Source organism: Corapipo altera, unplaced genomic scaffold, assembly GCF_003945725.1.
Source record: "Corapipo altera isolate COAL_440 unplaced genomic scaffold, ASM394572v1 316, whole genome shotgun sequence".
Taxonomy (NCBI): domain Eukaryota; kingdom Metazoa; phylum Chordata; class Aves; order Passeriformes; family Pipridae; genus Corapipo; species Corapipo altera.
Genome location: NW_020884974.1, coordinates 1,391,330 through 1,407,632, shown reverse-complemented (window position 1 = coordinate 1,407,632; position 16,303 = coordinate 1,391,330). Strand labels below are relative to the sequence as shown.

Sequence of the window (16,303 nt, the reverse complement as noted above, 5' to 3'; positions counted from 1 at the left end):
TAAACAGGAAATATTCAGCTTCTCTTCCTTTCCCACTATAGGAATCATTCCTCTCCTAATTTGGGCCTGGTAAAATGGGGTTTGCTTTGGATCCAGATAGCCTGACAAAAAGTGACTACTGTTTCTTAAAAATGTCTCACTAAATGAAGAACATTCCACTTTGTTTGTTCTCTTTTTCTCATACAGTGTATGGGCTAATTCTGCTGAATCATAGCTGGAAGAAAATCAAATTTAACTATAGGAAGAAAAAAAAATCATACAAGATTTGATTAATGTGAAGGATGGCAGAGAATAAGAAGAATAGAGAAAATGAACATGAGAAAGGTAAGAGCATGAATTTTATATGTCTCTTTATAACATAAGAAACAAGGAGTTAAACAAGATTTCTCAGTTAAACAGTAGTAGCTGAATTAGCACAGGCTAATTTGTGAATTTGTGAATAAAAGGTGCAGCAAATTCTTTCAGATTAGTTACTTCATTACCCCTTGGGGACAGTTAGAGACTCCCAGAAAGAGTCATCACTTTTTATATGGCTGACAAATAACACCCTCAGTTTGGCAAAATAGCAGTGAAAAGGTGTCAGACAGGGTTTTTTTCAGACTTGGTATGAAGTAATTTTCTTGTAACATGAAGAATCATCTTTCTTAGACATCACACTCAGGCTACTATAAATAATCCTTTTAACACATTTTCAAGCTTTCATTCTGTACATATTTAAGGAAAAACTGTCTGTTTAAATGTGTATATTCAAGGGGGAAAACCTTTCTGGGTCAGTATAATTGTACATCATGTGCAATTTTAATGTAGATTAATTTTAATTTTAATGTACAGAGCTCTGAGAAGATTAATTTTTTTTCTTTATTGGAACTTTGCTGCTGTTGCTTGACTTCAGAGTGAGAACTGAACAGTAACTTCTGGTGTGAATTCAACAGGAAGGTCTCAGAGGTTAAATAATAAGTTAATGTACAAAAATCTCTCTTGGCAGTGTTGAATACTGTATATTAATGGTAGTGGAGAAAGCTTTGGGTAAAGCTGCCAGAGGCTTGTGGAAGCTGCTTTTTTTCTTATTGAAAAACACCTAGGTTTGATCATTCATGAGTTTACAGAAGTCTGAAATGTTCAGTTCTTCTGCCTATTAGGATTCTGTTGTTTAAAAGACACCTACAGTGAACAAGGGTTGCCTGGGTGTTTGGCAGAGTGAATTGTCTCAGCATGATAAATCCCCTTTCCTTTGGCAAAGCTAAAGGTATTTAAGACATGGAAAAATTCTCATTTCCCCTTCAGCTTCAGTGACCTTTGAAATAGTTGTATTCTCTTTTAAGTGCTTTCAAAGTGAACTCTGCCTCTGAGAAATCAGTTTTCTTCTCGATCCTCCCACCAGAGTTGCACAAGCACAGCGTGACTGCCCAGCTCAAAGCAGGGCACTGAGGCTCAGCAACCTGTTTGCAGTTTGAATATAGCAGGAATTTTCTGCCACCAAATAAAATGAGGAATGCCAATTATTCAGCAAGGCTGTGGTCCATCAGACACTGTGCAGTGCTGATCTGAAACAGGAGTGATCTGCAGCAAAGGCAGGATCCTTGAGCTGATCTGCTGAGGCAATAATGAGGCAAAAAGAAATTAAAAACCCCAATTTAAGTTGTTTACCATCCAAATACCTTTCTGCTATATCAGGAGATACTGGCCTCTGTTTGTCTATAATTAAGTCTGAGGTTAGAACAGAGCAGTAGATTTTAGAAATCTCAAACTGAATGTCCACTTAATTAGCTGTTTCTCAGGGGCGCAGGTAGCAGGGAGCATGGATGGAAGGAGCTCCCTTCTGGTAGGGAGTGAAGTTCTTTACCTCTCCTAAAAATTCTCCTTCACAGCATGGACAACCATCATTAACAGCTGTCCGGATTTGGGATCTCAATTAGTCCCCATATCCCTTCTTGAGGCTGGGGTCAAGGTCAAGCTTTGGAAAGATGAGTCTTCAAGAGCTCTTGACATTTTAAAAGTCCCAAGAGTTAAAAGGGGGCTGGCAGCTTTTCTGTTTAAATGATTCATCCCCCTTCTAGACTTCAAATTAGGTTTATGACTTGAATGAAAGTTAGATTATAGGACTAGTCATTCAACTTTGTGGTGTCCAGTTTTAGGGAGGGATCTGGCAGGACCCCTTTAGGGATTGATCAATATACTGATTTACTAAGCATTTATTTGGGCTCAGAGTTAGGGCTTCTCATGTTGAAGCTCAGGCATTAAGACGTTAAAAGGAGGGCTGAGGACTGATGAAGATCTTATATTCTGTGTTACTGGAGAAATTCATATCCAAAGGAAAACTCAGGGGTCCATTCTATTAAGATTTATGACTACATTCACTATATGCTTACTAATAGCACATCAGTGTATTTCATTAATGTTCAGTTTATGTTTCAATCTATATTTTCAGATATTTGTGTGTTTCTGTTGCTTCCCATGTCCCTCACTCCCTGCAGAGACTGGCTTTGTTCTTGTAATTGAGGTTTGCCTGAGGATGTGAGCTGGAGGTACTATTTAGGCATCTACACCTTTAAGAACCAAAAAATGTGGGCAGACATGACCCAAAGCCACATGTTTTACTTTTATAGAAGGATTAACCTCTGGCTATAAAGAAGACTGGATTTAGGTTTCAAGGATTTAACAATTCAGCACATCAATATATATGTTATCTGGGGACTTATCTGGGGTTAGAGTTAGGAGAAAGCTAATCTGGTACTTAAACTCAGGGCTAGAGGCTATAAATTAAGATTATGAAATTTGGAGCCCTCTCTGGTGTCGGCTCTGGGGTGAAGTTTGCAGATTTTCCACTGCTGACACATCTGTCCCTCAGTTTTAGCTGGGGATTGCCTTCATGTTTGGAGTCTGAAGCCCCAGGACTCTGGTTTTCTGGTGTGCTTTACAGAGCCATAATTTACACTGATGTCAATCTTTGGCTGTAAACATGTAAAGTTTAAGTATGTAATAGTATTTATTACTGCACAGATGGGTATGTTACAGTCTGGTTTAATGGTTAGGAAATCACAGTGCCAGAGACCATTTTATTGATTGCTGTTATTGGTATTATTTATCCTTCCCAGGGCTTAGACTAAACCCATCACAAAGTGTAGCCTTAACAGGAGCCAGCAAATCCCTGTAATGTTCCCAGAAAAAGAAAGCAGAAGCATCTTTCCATCCCAACTCCCTCACCCCCCGTGCAAGATATGAACATGCTGCATGTCTAGGCAGTGGAAGGGCTCCCAGTTACTGTGCTCTGGGACATGATTAATCTCCAGTTTCTCTCCCCCAAGGCCCAGCATGGAGGTGCAGGTACATCTGACAGGTCTGTGCACCTCAGTGGGCATCACTGTGAAAGGATGAGGGACAGGGCACCAAAGTCTGGCACCAGATTCCTGTGTTTTCTGTAACCTCCATCTGAGGATGAATCAGCAGCTCACTGTCACCAAACATGGCCTGCTCTGGTTCTGGCACAGTGTTCTCTTTAACTCAGCTTTTTGAGGGACTCTGAGGTGTAATGAGGACTGCAAGTAGAAGAAAATCTCTCCAGTGTGTAGAGAATCGAGGATTTTACATCACTCCCTGATGGGTTGACAGGTTTATAGATAATACCTGCCTGCAATAAAAGCCTAGTTACAAAAAAATTGCTTATTTGCCTTGACTGGACTGTGAGGATTCCCTTTCTAGCACAGACTGGAAAGAATCTCTTCTCTTTTTTCCCAAAAAAAGTTAGAACAGGCTTTGGAAGTTGGATTGTGGAGCAAGGAAGGAGGTGCATTTGCAAGGGGGATGCCAGGAGAGGTGTTCAAGGGAAGTAGCAGGTGACCCTTAGAAGCTTCTGTTCTTCCACAGACAGTCTCATTCGTGGCTTTTCTGCCCCTGACAGAGTATTCTTTTGCAGGGTCTCCTGTGCTGGGCACTCCAAAGTTGGCAGCCAGTATCTTCTTTTCATATGTGGCTGTGTCAGCCAGTGTTCCTGAGTACATCAGGTTTTTCAATTACAATTGTTTCATAATTTGCATCATAACCAGGGTCTGTTAGGTGCTTTTCAGAACAAACAAGAAGAAGTCCTCACCCTGTGGATGTAACAGTCTAATTTTTCGCACATCATCATCAGAGATGTGTCTGGAGGATGGGACTTTTTACAGGCAGCCTTCTTTTATTCTCTTCAGAATGAGTCATATGTTTTTGTGAGCAAAGCAGTGGGTTTGAAGATGAAAACCATGAATAATGCACCACCCTTAGGACAATTCTACTCCAGAAGGATTGGGCTCAGGGAATTGTCAACATCCTTTGCTCAAAGTCAGTTTTCAGAAAATAAGAGAAAATCCAAGGGGTGCTGGTAAAGAATATGGGTTGACATAAAAATACTTTTACAAGAAAACACCATTTGTCCTGTGTTTATGGGTGCTGGGCCTGAGAAACAAATTTAATACAGGCTCAGTCAGACTGGAAAGAAAAGAATTTGCATAATCATAATAATATATAATCACTGTGCTGCTTAAAAGACATCCTGTCATTAACAAAGTGGCATATTGTGAATTCTTTCCTGTTCTGCTGAGGAGGGAAAACCTTGAGCATGGAGTGAGTGTAGGTGTGTGTGCTGAAATATTGACAAGGGACATCACAGCCCCTGCTCTGCCTGTGCTCCAGTGAATGAATCAAACCAATTATTGCAGCTGTCAAATCCAGGACATGAGACATGAACAGGATGGACAGACATTTTATGGGAAAACTCAGTGTAACAGATGCCAAACCCAACTCCTGTGGGAGCTCAGGGACGACATCACGAAGTGAAATAACAGTGAGAACTCTCAGATGAATGTGGGGGCCTCATGAGGACAATCAGCCCAAAGAAAGATGCTACAGTGGTCATTTCTTGGTGACCTGATCATCAGTTCTTGGTAGTTCTGAACCCACTGAAAGGAAAATGAGTTGGGAAGGGAAGCAACTTGCTTAGCCTTTCATGCCAAGCTCAATGGAAATTCATATCCCTTGATGTTTTAATTCATTTTTTTTCCTTTATTCTTCTTGTCAGAAGAAGAATGGCCCTGCTATGCCACAAGTAGGCACAGCAAGTATTTAAGAACACAGCATATATTTCAATTAAGGGTATGCCACAAACTCACAAGTCTTTTTAGGAGAACAGCAACTCCTTCTGAATGTTTATCTTAACTTTTACATTAAAGTAATTTCATGTAAGTGTGATATGAACTCCACACCTTCAAAATGAACTTCAGAATCCTTGGAGTTGACATCTACTAACAGGAAGAATTATTAGGAGAGGGGTAAGGATGGAGAAGCTGAAGCAATGGGACTGCAGACAGTCTGTCAAATTCTGGGAAATTGGTTTCAGAATGCCCTGAAAAATGCAACTTGGGTTAGCAGATAAAGAAGGAGTTCCTGTGAAGGCAGAGTATTTAAACTAAATGAACCTGTTCTCATGTGGAATTATAAGATGTGCTTAAACTAGCAAGTTGTAAACTGCTCCTCACATTTTGGGCAGAAGTTTGTGACCTTTTCAGTTGGGTTATTGTGCTGCATACTCTTATCTGTTTCTATGAATTTTTTTTAGCTCCACTGAGTCTAGAGAAAGATAAATTTGTGACTTTTGCTTGAGTAAAATTAGTTTTATAAGCAAAGTGTTTAAGGCACAAATATTTAAATTCCAAATCCATTTGATGCTTACTCTCAAGGCATGACAGTGACTTTTCTATCCAAATACTGGAGTTGTGAGAATAGGACAGGTTAAAGGGTTATATTTCTGTAAAAATCAGAGTAATATATAGGATATTTTTCCAAACTTATGGCACTTTCTGTAAGGAAAACAGAACAAATTTGCACATTATTCAACCTCTGATGAAGCTTGAACATTTATTCCTAGAAGTACATTGCAAAAGAATGTGTAAATATAGTGCCTAATTTGCAGAGTGAGGAACAAAGAGGAAAACTCAGTTATTTGCAGTGCTTCATGAATATTTCATTTAGGACCTTGCAACAAATAATTACTAAATTATCCTATTTCCATCAGTAAAATTTATACCTAAAATAATAGGTGTTGTTGTCATGTATTCCATGTATTTTTTAGTGAAAAACCACAAAACATCCAAGCATTTTTTCCCCCCTCTGTGTATAACAAATTTTAACTTTGCAATGCTTTTAAATTCCCAGGAACTTCACAGAAAATAAGTAGGTTCAGAATATATACAAACACTGAATATTGTCTTGAAGGTTTATTGGGATCATTGTGGTGGTTCTTTCTGGTGTTTTTGATGAGGGAAACAGGAAGGACAGCCTGGCACTGGGACCTGACTCTCCTGGTTTTCGGTGGTGTGGATGTGGGATGAGCCCTTCTGTTTGCCCTCAGTTTGCTGGAATACATGGGGATGGTGGTGCTGGTTGCCTTGTGTTTTAACCAGCTGCATTATTAGACCCAGTGACAGATTGGACCAGTTCAGGTGAACTTTAAATGCCACGTTAAGGAGAAGCTGAGCAGGAGGGAGGTTGGACCTGGAGCAGTGAAGGTCAAGGAGAACCTGTCAGCAAGAGACTGAGCGGCTCTGGGAGCACAGATGAATCCCTCAGTGTTGGTGGAGATGATGTAGTGGTTTGTTTAGCCAGTGTTGATGGGAATGGGCTGGGCTGCAGACACAGGATGGCAGAGAAGTAGAATTTGGCCTCAGTGACCAGCTACCAAACTGTAGGAGCAGGGACTGCCTGGAATACTCAGTCATGGAGGGAGCGGGAATGCCAGCAGATAGGCTCGTGTGTTTTTGTCTTTGGGAATCCTGAGGGGCTGGGGGAGATGGCTGTGGAATGTGCAGGGATTGCAGAGTTTGGCACCGTTTGCAGGTGGATGTTACACTCATAACATTCTGTTCCAGGGCTCTGGCTGGGGCTGATGACTCCGCGTTACCTCATGGTAACGCCCTGGTGAAACACTCCTCGGGGCTCGGGTTACTCACTGAACTCAACTGTATGGCCAGATAAAACTTCACCATTATTGGGACACGCTGCTGGAAGTTTTCTGGTGACATTTAGACCAGCACAGTTCAAAAATTCAGGGCCTGGATTCAGTGAAAGTGGAGAAAGTAGTCTAAAAATATTAACTGAGCCCCATGGTCTGATAGGGAATACTGTGAGTGTTGCTGTCTGTGCTGAAGGCACTGAGGGTACTGACACTAAGACAGATGAAAAGAGAGGCTGCAATAATAAATAAAGCAATGGAAAGATGCAAGAGTAAAGCATAGAAAGGTTTAGTTTGCTAATTCCAGCAACAGATGGCTTTGATTTCTGTGTGTAAATACCTCCAGGCATTGATCTGGGGGACTGAAAGAGAATTATTTAAACTTTTAGTTTAATAAAACCTTTAGCAACAGCAGACAAAAGTCAAATAGTTTTAAGCAGTTTTTAAGAAAGATTATGCTAGAGTAAGGTTCCTAAGCATTGTATCACTGAGGTTGCAGTGACCAAATGAGCTTTCTGACCAAATAAGCTTTGAGAGGGAGTTGGATGCAGTTTTGAACGAGGTGGGAGAAGGATCTCAGTGAGGCAGGAGTTCCTTCCCTGGCTCTCCTCAGCCACTGGAGGAGAACAGATGAGTGGAGGCTGTGGCACTGCCCTGGTGTGATTTTGGAAGGCTGTTCCTGTAGGGCAGCAGGGCAGGACAGTCGTTCTGGAGACGTTACTTCACTGTAACTGGGTCTGATCTGTGTCCGTGTCCTGAGCCAGGTATCGCAGCCGTCTGTTGAAGAGTCTTATTTGGGCAGGCAGGAGAACTTTGCCATGACATAATTACATGGAGAGGTGACAACAGTCATTTCCTGGGGCTGGGGCACAATCACCAATGGCCCCAGTGTTTCCCTTCAGTCCTTCTGCGGGGGGGTTGTCACATCTTTCTCAGTGGTTTGGGTACCTGGGGTGAGGGAGGAGAACTCCTCAGTCACCCTTCTGAAATTTGTTCTTCCACCTCTGTGAACCCTCTGCTTCACTTACTGGCTTCTCTTGCTGATTGTGAAATTTAAGCAAGTTTTGATGAGAATAAGAGTATGAAAACCCATCACAGTAGTCATAAAAGATAAAGTGTGTAGCACCTGCAGCTTTCTGTGTTACATGAAGTTGTGAAAAATATTCATTCCTGCTGCTCAGCAGTTTCCCAACCAGTGGTTTGTTGCTTTGGTTTGGGGTTTTTTTCATATCAAAAGGAATGTTTAAGTAGATTATTATTGCTACTGTTAGAGCATCTTGATCACAGTACCAGGCTGTCTTTCAATCCAGTTTTGAAACCAAAGCTAAAAATTTAAACTTGTATCTTAATGACAAAGATGATCTCTCTGAAAAAATATCTCCCTGAAACATCAGTTTAGATTAATACAAAATGATTTAAAAGCAGCAAAATCACATCACTAAATAGTGAAGAGTGAGAAAGTGTAAATATTTGCCATTTGTAACTGTTGACTGACAGGAAATATTTGTATTGGCCTAACCATAAATCATACTATGGTCATGTTCTTTTAGTCCATTCCAACTTTGTATTTGTTAATGAAAACTGTTTAATTTAATCCTCTCACCCTTAACTGTCTCAGTTAATCTATGAGCAGTCACTTGGACAGCAAAGACCATGATAAATCTGCAGGTTTTGCTCCATCTTGCTTTTTCCTTTCTTTTCCCCCCTGTGAACATCAGGCATGTTCCCCCTCTGGGACCTTTGGCTTCTGCCAGGACAGTAGTTTGCTTGTGATTCATATGTGAGCTTCAGAAAATATGGGCACTTGGTGATGATTTCAGGGATATGATGTTACTTCCATCCTTTTTACATTTGTGTGATCACTGTGTCTGGCATAATATTAAAGAGCATTGCAAATAACACTTAGTTGGAGCGATTACTCTTGCACAAGACTGTCTGGCAGATTGCAGGCCTTTACCAGATGTTCTGATTTACAAGTCCTGTAGCTCATCTTATTAAATTTGTTTAAAATAGAACCAAACCAGCTTAAAAATAAACAACCACTGCACAATAGGTGAATGCAAACAAAGGTTTTCTTTACTTACAAAATGTACCTATGGAAAACTGGAGCAGAAAATCAACTGAATAACTGTCATATCAGTGCTGCTACTGGCAGCAGAAATGACAGTTTTTATAATATTTGATTGTTTTGTTGTTGCAATGCATCAGATTTAATCTAAAAAATATATATTGTTGTCTTCTGAGAACATTTAGCAACAGAAAAGAACCATCTATTCTGGGACAATTCAGGAAGCAATGGTTATTTTTCACTTCAGAGTCTCTCAAAGGGGATCTACAGCTTGGAACAGGGACAAAATTGGACATGATACTCCAGGTGAAATTGTATAAAAACTAATAAAAAATGAAACTAAATACATGGCATGTCTTGCATGCAATGCTTTTGGTCAGGTACCTGTAGGAATATTTCCCATCTCTGTGTGAAAACATTAACTCTCGCTTTATATATATATATATATATAGTTAATATAACCTAATTTCTGCTGGCAGGTTATAAATATTAAAAGTGCATATTCCTTCCATGCTTGACACAGTACTGAAAAAACTAGAATCTCACTCCAGAAGCTCAGAACTGAGGTCAAAGCTGTAACTGCAGGTGTGCTTGCTAAGTAGCAGAGCTTTTTGATGTGTTCTGCTCTCCTCAGAAAAATCAAAACAAAAGAGCAAAATCTCAAATATATTTACAAAAAATTCCTGTCCATGGTTTCAGCAGGTATGGACTTAAATTCTGGTTTCTGAGTTGAAGTTGTCCTGATGTGCTGTGAGAAAAAATTAGAAAAACAACTCAGTAACCAATCTTTTCATAAGGCAAATAATCATAAAAGTGCTGTTTGCCAAAGTGATGTTACACTGGAAGGTGTTTCATACCTTCCAAACCCAATTTTTTAGATAACTTGTACAGAAAAGGCGTTGGACTCCTTTCCTGTGTTCCTGCATTTCACTATATTTGTTGTGTTTTATCTCTGGTGACACCCTCACAGAGGAGCACTCTGGGGAAAGAGCTCAAGAGCAAAATGAAGTGGTTCTGTGTGAGGAGGAAACTCCTGCCAAGGGAAAAGGTCAATTTGAGAGGAAGAGCAAACATACTTGGAAGTCTAGCAAGGCTGATTCTTGGCAGTAAAGGAAGGGCTTGAAAGTAAAGAAGTAGCTGCTTATGTTATTAGACTAAGACAGAGGTGTTTGTAGCAGCAATCAGAGTTACTGTGAGAGGGGAAAAAGGATTTGCTGTGGTTGTCACCATCATTAAGAGGTGGCTGAGAGGGTGATGCTCAGGCACATAAAGCTCTGACTTTGGCTTCAGTGTAATTGAGACCAGATGGCCAATTTGAAGATGTCTGTGCTGTGTATCTGAGTATCAGAAGGCACAAAGGCTGGAGGAAAAGCCAGCGGGAGAGTTTTGGGTTTGCCAGGTGGAGCAGACATCAAGTCATCCTTCATGGGGTGTCAGGCTGAGATTTATTCTTGCTAGAAGAACAGGTTAGGGGGGTTTTCTCAGCTCAGCTTTAGGTGGCCAAGGGACTTTGTCAAAATGCTATCAATGTTTGCATCTTCCATTTCTAGGACTGTCTTTACTGGAAAACTAGAGCAGGCCATGGCACTGAGGGGTATTGCTGAGCACAGAATAAATCAATTTAGAGACTGTGACAGGCTGTGTAAGAGGCCCCAAGCAAAGTCCTGCCTTGTGGGAGACAGTACAGCACATAACACACAGTACAGCCAGAGTGCTGTGTCACCCCTGCAAAGACTTGTAAAAATGGTCAGTTATCTCACATGGCTGTGGATCGTGAATATGTCTCAGACTTTAGCGTGGCTGGTTTATGCTCAAGTTTCAGGCTCGAGATTCAGTGACTGTTATTTCTTTTATTTCTCTTATTTCTGTTTGTTTCTGTTATTTCTATATTTTTTCTAGCACACAAGGTGAGAGCAAAGCCAGTGCTATGTGATTTATTTAGATAATACTAAATATATAATGTTTATAAACAAACAGGGGCTAGTCTGACAGTGCTGAACTTCACTGCTGAACCTGCCTGCTCACAAAACCCCTTTACTTCTCCAAAAAGCTGCTTGTCAGCTAAATGCAGACTGTTTTCACTGGCTGCTCTTTCAGTCTGTGGTAATTCATTCTGCAATATATCCTTTTTGTCATGTTTATCATTTTCAGATCTCTATCAGGAAAATTTGTTTTACATCAGCTTTAAATAAAACTTAACTTTTGCTATTACTCCTAGTATCTGCTGAGAAATTTTATATGATTAAGAGATATTTTGATTAGCTGAGGTGACCAATTTGAAGGTAGTCAGGGGTTGTGACTGGCTTTCCTTTGCTGTGGCTCATTGATAATCACTGATGGCTCTTTGCTGGTCTGTAGTAAAGCTACTACAGGTGGTAAAAACACCATGATATTCCTCCTCTGTGCGCTTGGGTTGGTGAGCACAAACCCCTTCTGTGCTACAGCCTCGTCTGTTAAAGGACAGCATTGTTTATGCATCCAAAGAATTTTCAAAACATGAGCTGAGAAACTTTAGCAGTAATATTTTGGCGCTGGCTTTGCAGGGTTACACCCAATTTGAGGTTCTCTATCAGTCTCCACATCGCTGAGAGCACTGCAGAGGCACCAGTGAGCAAACCACCAGTGCTTCCTTTCCAGCAAGGTCAGAGCAGCTGAGAACAGCAAACTGGCCTGTAAATAGTAAAATATTGGAGGCTGCTGAGGTAATTCTGCCGGCAGACGGGGACGAGGAAGGATGAGACAGATGAAGGATGAACACATTTGATGTAATCACAGTTATTTGCCAGGCTTGTGTTCAAAGTCCAGCTCCTTTAAGTAGAAGAAAGATAGAAGAGGTCTTGTTGCAGATTTTTCAGCCCATCTCCTGCCCATAAGCTCTCGAGCATTTAGGATTTGCCCACAGGTGTTGAACTGCAGGAACCCTGCAGGTCTGGTACAAGGGAGCTTTGCCCTCCCCAGCTTATCCTAAGGCTCCTGTGCTCCCTTCAGTGTGTTCTGAGTGTTGCTTTCTCGTGGTAGTTTTGTTTCTACCATTTCAGTCACTCACAGGGTGGCACCAGAGTGCTCTGCATTTTCCTCTCCAGACATGGAGAAGTTCAGTTGGTTCTGTCGGATTTGGGAATCCATCCTTCTTCCAGCTTTCCTTTTCAGACCTACAGCATCAGATCCCAGGGGCTGCCCAGCTAAATCCTGTGGAGGCCATTGGAGAGAGGAACCTGGACCATGGTAACTGGGGATACTCACAGGAGTATTTCCTTCAGGGATGGGTTTTGCCTCTGTAACTGGAGCCCCCAAACTGGATATGCTCCTTTTTTGAAGCTTTTACACACAACTTTGTGTTTGCCAGTGGCTGTGCTGCAGTTTTGATTAGCAAGAGAGGTGAGCCCTGCTTTAACGATGGGCTGGACTGTACCTGTGCAGTCCAGGCCTCTTGGCACCTCTGAGGTGCTCTCTTGAGACCCTTCCTGTGATCTAAGCAGGAGGGCAGGACTGTGCTTTGTGGGACTGGGCCTGCTGCTCAGGAGGTTTGGAGGGGGGCTTGGCTGGGTCCTTGGCTGGCTGAACCGCCCTGAATTCCAGGTGAGCTCTGCACATCGGATGTACTGTGCTTTTCCATAGACTGTATACAGGTATATATTTATTTAAACTGTACTTGGGAGACATTCTACTCAAGGTGTCTTCTCTTGACCTGTATGTAAACGAGTCTGTAACTTCAAGTGGGATGAGAAGGTGTTATTAGGGAAACCATTTCAAGCCACTTAGTGAAGCTATCAAGAACCACAGGAGCTGTGCAATCCTTGCTCCTGTGTGCTAGTTCTTCCCATTTTAGGAGAAATCTTTCTAATGCAATGCTATATATATATTTTTATAAAAAAACCTTTTGCTTCTTACACATTTTGTCCAAGAAATTAGTTGAACTTGGTCTCAAAATTACCCCAGTTTTATAGTCCTTGCGTAGGTTGAAAAATCTGCTGAGAGTGTCTTCTCCTTGCAGCAATTGCACATCATCACTTCAGAGCACTTCTTAACCTTTGCTCTGTAATCTGAACAGTCCCTTGGCTTGGTGGTGTTTCTGATGCCCCCATCATTTGGCTGTTCATACATTATCATTGGAATCTGTGTGCTAAAGAACAATTCTTTTTATCCGTATTTTTATCTGCAAGTAAGTATTCTTTCCCTTTCTAATACTAAATGTATCAAAGCAGAAGAATCTGGCACCAGTTGTGGGTGGAAGATGTGGAATAGCTGAACCCAATGATCTGAGAAGTGATTGGAGCCGAGTTAAGTGTGTCCAGACATGCAAATGTGTTTATAAAAGCCTGCAGCCAGTTAGGGATTACATTTACCATCATTCCCAGGGCATGGCTGGATACACTGCTTGGATGTGGAGTTTATTAGTGCAGCGCTGCTGGAGGTGTGATCCCTAACACCCCACTGAGCTCTGGCCATCAGCTGCCACTCTCTGGTGTTTCCTTTCTGTTCCAGCTCACACCCAGAACTACCCTGTGCCTCAAAGTTTGTCCAGGGATACAAAGGGCAAATAAAGCCATGGGTGTCCTGAAGCAACAGCTCCACATGAACGGAGAACTTCTGTGTATGCAAGACTTGGAACTGTCTCTGATTTCCCAGCAGGAAATACAGCTGCACTTCAGCAAGTCACTGAGGCTCTTCAGCAAGTCACTGAGGCTCTTCAGCATCAATGAATGTCGGTGATGAAGGTGTTTGAGGTTTCCAGACTCCAGGGTGGTGCTGAGTGATGGCCGATGGTACCGCTGGGTTTTGTCCCCAGTCAGAATCTCCGCTGAAGCAAAGGCCAGAAGGCCAGAAGGCTGAAGGAGCCAGAAACAAAGCATGGCCCTGCCCAGCAGCCCTCACCCATCCACACATCTGTACATCCCAGGATCCCGGCAGGGATAACTGGAAATGTGCCAGGCGGCTTCTTTTCATCCCCCTCGCCCGGCGTGTCCTGTTCGCCCGTGTGCGCCTGCGGAGCAGGCCTTGGATTGCAGCCCCACCACCTAATCCGGGGAGTTCAGAGGTTGGGCCGTGCCAAGTTTGTATTGGCAGCAGCCTTGGATTGGAGCTGCCAGAACTAGAAATGCCTCTGAAGTCAAAGGGTAGCAGAGCTCCCCCTCAGACCCCGGGAGCAGAGTCCTGCCTGGAATTGCCACGCCAGTGGGAGCGCTGACGGCAGCGTTACTCACCATCCGGCTCTGCTCCTGCTGTCTGGGTCTCACTTGGCAAGTGGCCTTTCCTCAGTCAAGCACTGCTGCTCTGGTCTGTCCTGAGCATCCTCCTCACCTGGTAACTTGTTTTCCCTTTAACCCACAGGGCTGTGCATCCTGCATGGATTCATTACTGTGCCCACTCCGTAGCTTTTTAACTCAACTGGTGTGAAGGAAAACCAAACCTCAGTGGATTTCCTCTCTCAGGGGATGGGCAAGCTGGATCCCTACAGGTGTGTTGGGATATTCCTTGCTGGCCTCTGGTTCCTGGAGACCCGTCCTGTGCCTCACTTGCCCAGCCAGAGGTACAGAAACCTGATGGTGTATTGGGGTCACCTTTTAACAGGTGGTGGGTGTGTATTTTCTATCCTCACTGGCCCTGGTTGGCCCTGGTTTCATCCCTGAATTCTTTTTCCTGCCTTATTCTTCTCCTAAAACTTAGATTTGGAAGGAACCACACAGGTTTTTTGCCAAGTGCTGTATTTTAGCATGTAGTTTCCTTCAGGCTTTATTAAGGAAGGAAAAGGGAGTCTGATTATGCTCTGGCAAAGGCTTGGATGTAGCAGGGTTTTTTCCTGGAATACAGGCACGGGCTGAGTGCTCTCAGGCATTGCTGCAGCACCAGGTACCTAAGGCATATCCACCAGGGTGAGCTCCAGGAGACTGGTGTGCCCAGCTGCTGGAATGCCACCAGCTGTCACACTGACACCACCAGGAGGTACAGATTCATCTCCACAGGGGATAGAAGCGCTTTTGCCATCTTTCCCAGGGTGTGTTTGATCTCGATAGTGTTGTTAATTAAATGTTGCCATGTTTGTGCCTGGGTGAGGCCCAGGGACAGAGGAAGGAGCCATTGTCACAGGGCTGTGTTTCAGGGACAGGGGCAGGAGAAAATGCTGCCCCAGGAAACCCAATGAGCAGTGGAACAGGAGGCTCCTACAGAAGGAGGAGGGAGCACTGAAGCATTAACTGTGTGTTCAGCACATCTCTGAACTACTCCACAGCAATTGCTCTCCCTAGGACCTCCTTCTGAACTATTTGGTGTAGTGTTTTTCTTCTAATAAGAACTTCAGATTCTCATATACTCATATGGTGTCAGGGAGTTCAAGCCAGTGTTAGACAGTGCTGGCTCTGGGATTAAGTAGGTATTTCCAGAGGGCCTTTTGCTCCTTCTGGGATAGACATCATATCTGTGATTTAACTACTTAACAGGGTTCCTGGTTCTTTACCTGGGGCCTTTCACCACTCCCTCCAAATGCAAATCACCCCCTCTCCTTCCACAGTGGTTTCCAGGTCTCTGCCCTCACTGTCAGTGTACTGACCACAGGCAGCACCAGGGCTCTGTTCCTCAAGCTGAACAATGAACAGACCTTTAACTGTGGGCATTAATGGCCAACATTCTTCCATTCAGTCCTGAATTAAAATGTATCACAATGTTTAAGGCCAGAAGTTCCCTTTCAGCATCACAGGGGTAGTCTGGACTGTACCTTCAGGCAGAGTTAGTCAGAATTAACTGTTTGCATGTTCTCCATCCCAATTTTCACCTGCATTTCCTTTTCTATGGAATTTGATATAGGTTTGTTCCTCACAGGAGAGCATTTGCAAATTGTCTTGTGATAAATGATATGGTGACCAAATCAGCCTTCCATGGGACTGCAGGGAACCTTTCACAGTGCAAATATTGCTGCAGACTAATGACAAAGTGACTGTAGAGCCCTTAGCCACTGAAAATTGCATCCAAGGTTTGGTCAGCCTTACCTAAAGTGGTAATAAACACAGTAGAATATTTGTTGTATTTATGAAATTTAAAATTTGCATTTATGGGCACATGAACACATACTAACCTGTCTCTTGCCTCTCAGCTTCGACCAGAAAAACTAATAATAAACAGCAGCCTTTCCAGCCTGTTTGCAACAGGGTCAGGGAGCTTGTGGAGGTAGAGTTGCTCTGATATTTAATTACCATGTCTGCAATTCTTCTAATAGAGCAGAAGAGAAATTCATAACACAGATCAAGGTCCAAGGAAGAGAA

At 42.7% G+C, this 16,303-nt stretch overlaps 1 long non-coding RNA gene across 5 annotated transcripts in view; it reads left to right on the top strand.

Moving 5' to 3' along the window:
• LOC113957667 overlaps positions 1-16,303 on the top strand; it is a 27,870-nt gene extending 11,567 nt beyond the window's left edge. For 2 of the 5 annotated variants that reach the window (XR_003531256.1, XR_003531258.1), the window contains exons 5-8: positions 187-324; positions 13,677-14,291; positions 14,379-14,505; positions 16,258-16,303. This is a non-coding gene — a long non-coding RNA (uncharacterized LOC113957667). The remainder of the gene's footprint in view (positions 1-186; positions 325-13,676; positions 14,292-14,378; positions 14,506-16,257) is intronic. The other 3 variants (XR_003531257.1, XR_003531260.1, XR_003531259.1) reach the window with 3 other exon arrangements.